Consider the following 8,527-nt stretch of genomic DNA (forward strand, 5'->3'; position numbering starts at 1 on the left):
TTTTGTTCTGCTGTGCATGGGGTCACTATGAGTCGGAAACGACTCGACGGCACTTAACAACAACAACAACAACAACAACAACTGTAGATTCTGCCAGCAACTCATGGTGACCCCACAGGCAATGAAATCAAATGCTGCTCAGTCCTGTGCCACCCCCATGGTTGGTCATGGACTGGGCTGTTGTCACTTTTAAGGTTGTCATTCGCTGATTTTCAGAAGTAGATTGCCAGGCCTTTCTTCCTAGTCCATCTTAGTCTGGAAGCTCTGCTGAAACCTGTTCAGCATCATAGTGACATGCAAGCCTCCACTGGCAGACAGATAGGTAGTGGCTGCACATGAGGTTAATAGCCTGCGAATTGAACCTGAATCTCTTGTGGAAGGCAAGAATTCTACCACTGAACAAACAATGCCTTTAAAATATTATGGTACAAAAAATGAATTTGGAGAATCCTCTGGAATTTATGGTGAAGGGATTTAACCTCTGTGACAAGACCAGCAAAACAGAAAATCAGTGGATTCTGAGAAACGTGCAGGTGGTTAGGCAGTGGTAAGAATATTGCCACTCAACAAATTCCAAATTCAGAATGTGATTTGGTTTTCCTGATATAGTCAGAAGATCTGTTTCCTTCAGTCTACTTTTCCTATTCTTACACGCACTTAACAAATATTTATTTGGAGTCTATTGTGTGCTATGCAAGGCATTGTGAAGGATATTAAAAATTGCAATTACTCCATCCTTCATGGCTTTTTAAACTCAAAATGCAATGATATATGTAGAGCACGAAGGTGTTCAAAGCAGCCTATGACTCTAATCAAGGTGTTCAAACTCAGTGTACTTGGCACTGAGGGAGAAGCCATTAACTTAGAAGTAATCTAAGAAATCTGCATGGAGGCAGGAACATTTGTGGTTGGATTCTGAGAGATGCCTCTCACAGAGTCTGTACTGGGATACATCCTTGTTAAAGACACTTTGATGATTTCTCAGACCAGTAAAAGAATATTATAATTTTCAATTCAATAAACTAACTTCCGACATAACTAGAATGTAGCTGTTGACATTTATTGTCTTGACTTTAAAATTTGAGACTTTCGTAGTCTTTTCAGATTTACATATACACCATTTACCATGGAAAATCCCGACTCATGGTGACCCCTTGTGTATCACAGTAGAACTATAATCCATGGCGTTTTTGATGGACTTGAACCCTCAACCTTTCAATTAGCAGCCAAGCACTTTAACCATTTGCATCACCCAAGGACTCCTTTTATGTTTAAGACGTGATTTTTCTGAAATACTCATAGAGTGTAGGAACTACATTGCAAATTTGCAATACAGTTGAGTACAAACAGTTATGGAAAAAGGCTTGCAACATTTCTTCTTTTCTTCATCAAGTTTATATGAATATATATTTTTTTCCTACCAGATTCTCATCTTTGAATCTTAATCCAATAATCTTAAAGAAATTTGATAAACTAAGGGTCTGGTGCTCCAGCAAAGATCTGACTGGAGAGTTCACAGGCAGAGCTTAAATGTTTGTAAAAAGGAGAGCAAGATAGAGAAAAACAAACTTTAAACGCATAAGATGTGGGTGGGAGGGGTGGCAGTTTGGCTAGGAATATTTTGTTAATGATTCAGCAGTTAAAAAAAAAGGGAAGTGAATTAAGAATAGCTTGTTCATAGGATGCCCTGAAACATAATTTAAATGAAAAGTAAGAGAACTTTTGGGCCATATTTCTCTTTCATAAAACAAAGAAATGATTGATCTATTCTGGAAGCCCAGAAGAGTTGAAACATGACTGCTTGGATAAGGATCCCAAGGTTAAACTATGAAGGAGTTTAGAAAAATACCAGGTCTAGTGTGGATCATAAAATGGAAGAAGGAATGTGTCACTGTGTGTAAACACATTTCTTTTGTCTTATTCATGGTGACGTCACAGTGCCTAGTTTAGTTCTTCACACACAATACGTGGTCAATTTTCTTTTTTTTTTAGTTTATTTATTTATTGTAGTGAAAATATATATACCAAGACATCTACCAATACAAGACTTTCTACATTTACAATGCAATAACATTGACTACATCTTTCATCCTGTACAGTCATTTTTACTATTCTTTTTTAAAGCATTCCACCACCATTAACATGAACTCAATGACTCTCAAGCAAAAACTTCTTTTTTCCTCCTACCTCCCACCTCTGGTAACCATTAATTATCTTTAGTGTCTGTATATTTGCTGATTTCATGTAAGTGAGATCATATAGTGTTTGTCTTTTTATAACTCAGTTGTTTCATTCAAGAGAATGTTTCAAGGTTTATTAATGTTGTGGCATGATCAGGACTTCATTTCTCTTTACAGCTGAGTAATATTCCATTGTATGTATCTACTTTGTTTATCCAATCATCTGCTGATGAACATAGACAGTCAATTTTTTGTTAATGGAATTCATTCTTTCTCATATTAATTCATTCAACAAATACTTATTGAGCATTTTCTAGATGGATGGCAGTGAATATAACAGTGAATAGAGTCCTCTTGTCTCTGTAAAGAAACAGTTCTTGGAGGATGCAGTCAATAAACCAAAAAACAGTAATATATCAGATGGTTGTATGTTATATATACCAGTTGCCATCAAGCCAATTCCAATTCATGCTGACTGCATGTGTGTTAGGGTAGAACTGTGCTCCATAGGGTTTTCAATGGCTGATATTTTAGAAGTAGGTTTATAGGCCTTTCGTCTGAGGTGCCTCTGGGTGGATTTGAATCTCCAACCATTCAGTTACCAGCCAAGTGCATTAACCATTTTCATTGCCCAGGGAATCCATATATTCTACTGAAAGAAATCATATCTAAATGATGGGATTAAGTACTGGGTGGGTTGCTGTTTTACTTGGGTAAATAAGATAAGCCCCAATAGGTGACATTTGCATATAAACATGAAGAAATAGAGGAGTGAGCCAGGCAGATATCTAGGGGAAGAGCCTTCCAGGCAGAGGCCAGAGTGGGAAGCTGCTGTCCCTGTTCCAGGAATGAGGAGGCCCATGTGGCTGCAGCAAGGTAAGTGAAAGGGAGACAAGCAAAAAGTGGGACCTGAAAGGGGATGGAGTTTTCCCTGTAGGTAAAATGGTGAGTTGTTGGTGGGTTTGAGTAGTAATAGGTCATAATCTAATGTACAATTTGAAAGGATCCCTCTGGCTGCTCTGTTGAGAATAGAATGAAGAGGGCAAGTGGGGCAGCAGGGAGGCCATTACAGGGGAGAGTTGACAGTGACCTGGACTGGAACTTAGGTGGTAGAAATAGTGAGAGGTGGTCAGATTCAAGATACATCTTCAAAGAAGAGTCAACAAGATTTATTTGTAGTGTGAGGGCAAGACCAACTCAAGGATAGTGCTTAGGCTTTTGCCTCCTGCAACTGAAAGGATGGATTTGCCATTTATTGAAATGGGTAAGGTTGGTTTTGCTGGAGAAGAAACAAAAATCTGATTTAAGATGTGTTAAGTTCAATATGCCTTTTGAGTATGTGGTTGGATATGTGAATCTAGAGCTCAGGAAGTCATCAGAAACAAATGGTATATAAATCCATGGTTTAGAATTAAATTATCCAGGAAATGAGTAGAACTAGAGAAAATCTTCTAGGTCTGATCCTTAGGGTCCTCTAGCATTTAGTGGCTGGAGAGATGAAACAGAACATGTAGAAGAAATTAAGAACATGTGGCCAGTGGAGTAGGAGGAGAACAAAGCAGAGAGTGCATTCTCTGGAGTAAAGTGAAGAGAGAATTTGAGGACAGGGTGGGGACACTCTGTATCTAGTAAGACAACCACTGGGAATTGACCACTGGATTTGACAATGTGGAAGTCACTGGTGACCTTGAATGAACATTTTCAGGAGTGTAATTTGAATGGAAAATAGATTATAGTGAGTTTGGGAGGGATTGCCCATATTCATTGTCTCCATTTCCTTCAAGAATTTACTTTCAGTGGAAGCAGAGAAACTGTTGTAACTAAAGCCAGACCAAACTGAAGTCAGATCTGACTCATAGCAACCCCTCCCTGGGTTTCCGAGGCAGTATCACTACAGAGGTAGATTGCTCAATCTTTCTCTCAAGGAGTGGCTGGTGGGTTTGAACCCCCAGCCTTCTGGTTAGCAGTCAAATGCCTTAGGCACAAAGATACCAGATCTCCTATTGTAACTTAAGATGGATGTAAAGTCAAGGAAGGGATATTTTCTTTCTTTAATGAATTGGAGATAATTCAGCATTTTATATTCTGATGGAGAAGATGTAGTAAAGAAGGAAAATTAATATCAGAGAGAGCAGAATTGTTGAAGTGATAGCTTTGAGTTGGCCAGAAGGTATGGGATCTAGGGTCAAGTAAAAGGATTCACTTTATCCTGGAGCAAGGACAATGAATCCATAAAATCAGGAAGGCAGGCAAGAAGGAAGTATAAATGGGTGCTAATACAAGTAGCATGGTAGATGTAATAGTAAGAGCATGTTGTTTTTTTTGTTGTTATGTGCTATCAAGTCAGACCTGACTCATAGCGACCCCTCCTTGGGTTTCCGAGACAGTATCATTATGGAAGTAGATTGTCCCATCTTCCTTCCAAGGAGTGGCTGGTGGGTTTGAACCGTCAGCCTTCTGGTTAGCAGTCAAGTGCCTTAGGCACTATGCTACCAGAGAATATGGAAGTTTAACTTTTTTTTAAATTTCTTTTTTGTTAAAAAAAAAATCAGAAGCAAGATTGCTAGTAGAGAATAGTGGAGATGTTTAAGATTTGAAGGTGATAATATGATAGGGTCTGCTATGTGTGTGGAACTAAGGCACTGGTAGTTCAGTGGCAGAATTTTTGCCTTCCATGTGGGAGACTGAAATTTTGATTCCTGGCCAGTATACCTCATGTACAGTCACCACTCTTCTGTCTTTGGAGGCTTGTGTGTTGCTATGATGCTGAACAGGTTTCAGTGGAGTTTCTAGACTCAGACAGACTAGGACTAAAGTTCTGGAGATCCGCTTCTGAAAATCAGTCAATGAAAACACTATGGTCACAATTGTCCAATCTACAAATGATCATGGGGATGGCACAGGACTATACAGCATATTGTTCCATTGTGTATGGGCTCACCATGAGTTGGGGGTTGAATTAATGGCAACTAACAAAAACAGGTGCACAGCAGAATGATTGGATTAGAGGAATTTGGTAAATTGGCTGAGCAGCACCAAGCCCCAACTTGGGATAAGTGGTCAGTAATTTGAAATGAGTGGTCAGCATGGAAGGAGCTCTGGTGGTGTAGTGGATAAGGGACTTGGCTAATAACCAAAAGGTCATTGGTTCAAATCCACCAGCTGTTCCATGGAAGGAAGACTGGGTGATTTACTTTCATAATGATTTACAGCTTCAGAAACCCAACGGGAGTCACTGAGTCAGAAATGACTCGATGGCAGTGAGTTGTTTTTTTTTTTTTTTTTTGGTCAGCATGGTTGGATGTCTTTCTCTAGCCTTGTTCAGGTGCACAGTTCAGACTTAGAAAAGGTGAAGGGAAGGAAAAATGGAGAAAGGAGCAGCAGCAGAGTTGAGGGAATGTTTCTGGTGATTGATTATAATGACAAATTATAGACTGACAGTACGCTAGATAAGAGGAGAAGTGAGGAAAAGAAAATCATGAGAGATAGTAAGATCTGATTGAATGTATGGATTAGGGTCCTGGTAGGGTGGAAAGATTGTTGGAATTGTCAATAAGTCAAAAGAATGAGTGAAGAAAGTAAGTAGCAGTCTTAAAAGAATCATTAGATACAAGCCATTAGGACTGATGATCTAGTTATTGGTAATAACAAAGTCTAGGTTGTGACCATACTTATGAATGGCTGAGAAAAGGCAGAGGACAATATGCAATTTGAGGCAAGAATATTAAAGATCTCAGAGGCTAGAGTTTTGGAAGGGTGATCTACTTGCATAATACAATAAACAAGAATTATGATAAGAGTGATATTAGCAAGAATCAAGACCTAAATCTTCAAGAAATGAGGACGAGTCAACTGCAAGTTGACTCTGTGGATGTCTAAAGCATGAAGGACTACCCACACTTAGTGCTTAAATCTGAAGGCATGAGCTTTACATTTGAGAGTGTTGAGAAGAGAGGGACAATGATCTGGGAACAATCATGAGGAGCAAGGAGAACATCATTCCACTTTCAGGTCCAGTGGCATGAGGAACATGAGGTGAAAGCAGCCAACACTTTGCAGGTCCACAGAGAAAACTATGTCCTTGGGGATGAGCCAGGTTTTAATTAGAACAAGAAGGTGTTGGGAATGTTCAGAAGAAGGTTCAGAATATAGGGAGTTTGTTTATATTGAGTTTAGGGAGGTGGGGAAGTGTAAGAGGTGGGGTTGGATTAGACAATGCCTGGAGTAGCTGGGCAATAGGGATGACTGGAGAATCTTGGGCTTGTTGTAGTGCCTGACTTCAACAGAGATAAAGGGCAACATGGGTCCAATGCAGAGGGTAGTAGTGAGGCTGTTGGAGTGGCATGAAGAACCATCTCCCCCTTGTAGCTATTGCCTTTGTGTTTTCAGCCTTAAGGGACAATGTAACATTTGAAATTCTGGGACCTTTCTTTATGTCTGTTGCTGGCATGTTAGAGCCATGAAAGGATGTTGCCAGCACATTCCACAGTTCTGCAGATATGAAATGAAACAAGCTCAAAGAGGAGGAAAGCCTTATTTTTGCAGGCTAGTTTACAATGAGTTGGTTTGTTGATAAAGAGCAATGATTGGCTAGATGAAGAGGTACTCTTAGGCACTATTTCTCAGGGCTGATGTTTAGTAACTGCCAGCTGTAAAAGGGCTTTGAGATTCTGTTCAACAATCTAAATAACTCAAATCATCCAAATAGATTCACAATTTCATTTCATTATGTAAAGATAAAAGACTCTTTCTGCCTAATGATAAACAAGAGTATGTTTTCTCATCTGAAAAGAGGTTCAATTACTATTCATGGTGTTTTGTCTGAAAACTGTTGATAGATGAATCTTTGGCTTTTACCATTTATAGTTATGTAAAAAAGGTAGAGTTTTGGGTAAGTAAATATAGTTTATGAAGGAAATTTCAACACATATGTGACTTGAATAGACAAAGCAATGGATCCAGGGGCCTTGTTACATAGAAGGACTGAAATGTCTCTCCTAGATTTTTTTTTCAATTCTTTAAATAATTTCAGAGAATAAAATCACTACTTAATTCTAGACTAACTAGAGGAAGAAATTATGAGAAGATAAGTTTACAGACAGTCCTTCTATGGTGGAAAAGATTTAAAATGGTGTTTTGGAGTCGTGTGGATGATTGATGGATAGCTTACTTTTAATAGGCAACTATAAATATAAAATGTTTTACCAAAACATTTAACTTTATTTATCTGTTTCTTTATTTAAAACAATGTGTGGATAGCTTCTCAGCAAAATGGCAGATCTTGCCGATTTGATCAACACATCCCTTTTCTGTTATGAACAGAAAAATGCTGGATAAATTATTACAAAAGATATTTTTCTCTACAAAGGAAGAAGAGGCCCTGTGACAGAAATGAAGAGATAAATCTAGGCCAGAACAGTAAGTGGGGGCTGCTGTTGCCCCTTTGAGGAATATAGGCCCCAGGGGTTGAGGGCTACAGGTTTATCACTTTATGGAGCAAGAGAGATATCCTTGGGCCCTTCCAACAGGGCATTTGGAACAGACCTTCCTGAATAAAGCTAAGAGCTTAAAGTGGCTTGTTCCTTTGTAAACTACTCTATCTACTAGTCTAGGGAAACAGAAAGGAAGTTGGGTTCTTGGGTGGGAGAATAAGTCACTTTTGAGAAACTCATATCCTAGATCTGTGCCACAAATTTAAACCATCTACTTGGTGTGATAACACTAAACTAAGAAACTAAAGTAAAATTTCTTTCAGGAAGAACGAAATCTCTAAGATACAGCATAAACAAAACCAACATTGCTATCATATTAGTTTCAGAAATCAAGGCATGAAAGATTCCTTCTGGGGAAAAATGAAGATTGACACATGATGAGGGAGAGTAAAAATACATACATAAATACATATATATATACACACACACACACACACTCTGGTAGCATAGTGCCTAAGGCACTTGACTGCTAAGCAGAAGGCTGACGGTCCAAACCCACCAGCCACTCCTTGGAAGGAAGGTTGAGCAATCTACTTCCGTAGTGTTACCACCTTGGAAACCCAAGGAGGGGGCATTGCTATGAGTTGGGTCCAACTTGATGACACATAACAACAACACACACACACACACACACACACACACACATATATATTTGTATATAGTCTACATTAACTTCTTAGGTGATACCATCTAGTGTTATTTCAATACCACCTGAGCTTTGTTGATTCCTACCTTTATGCCTATCTCCAACGTAGACCTCTCCTCTTAACACCAGACTGTCTTCAACTCCAGATTACCTTCAAGATACTTCCAATCAGGTGTCTAATTTAGCATCTCAAACATAACATGTGTAGT

The sequence above is a fragment of the Orycteropus afer genome, unplaced genomic scaffold (genome assembly GCF_000298275.1).
Source record: "Orycteropus afer afer isolate SDZICR_OR568_19922 unplaced genomic scaffold, OryAfe1.0 scaffold00199, whole genome shotgun sequence".
Lineage (NCBI taxonomy): Eukaryota > Metazoa > Chordata > Mammalia > Tubulidentata > Orycteropodidae > Orycteropus > Orycteropus afer.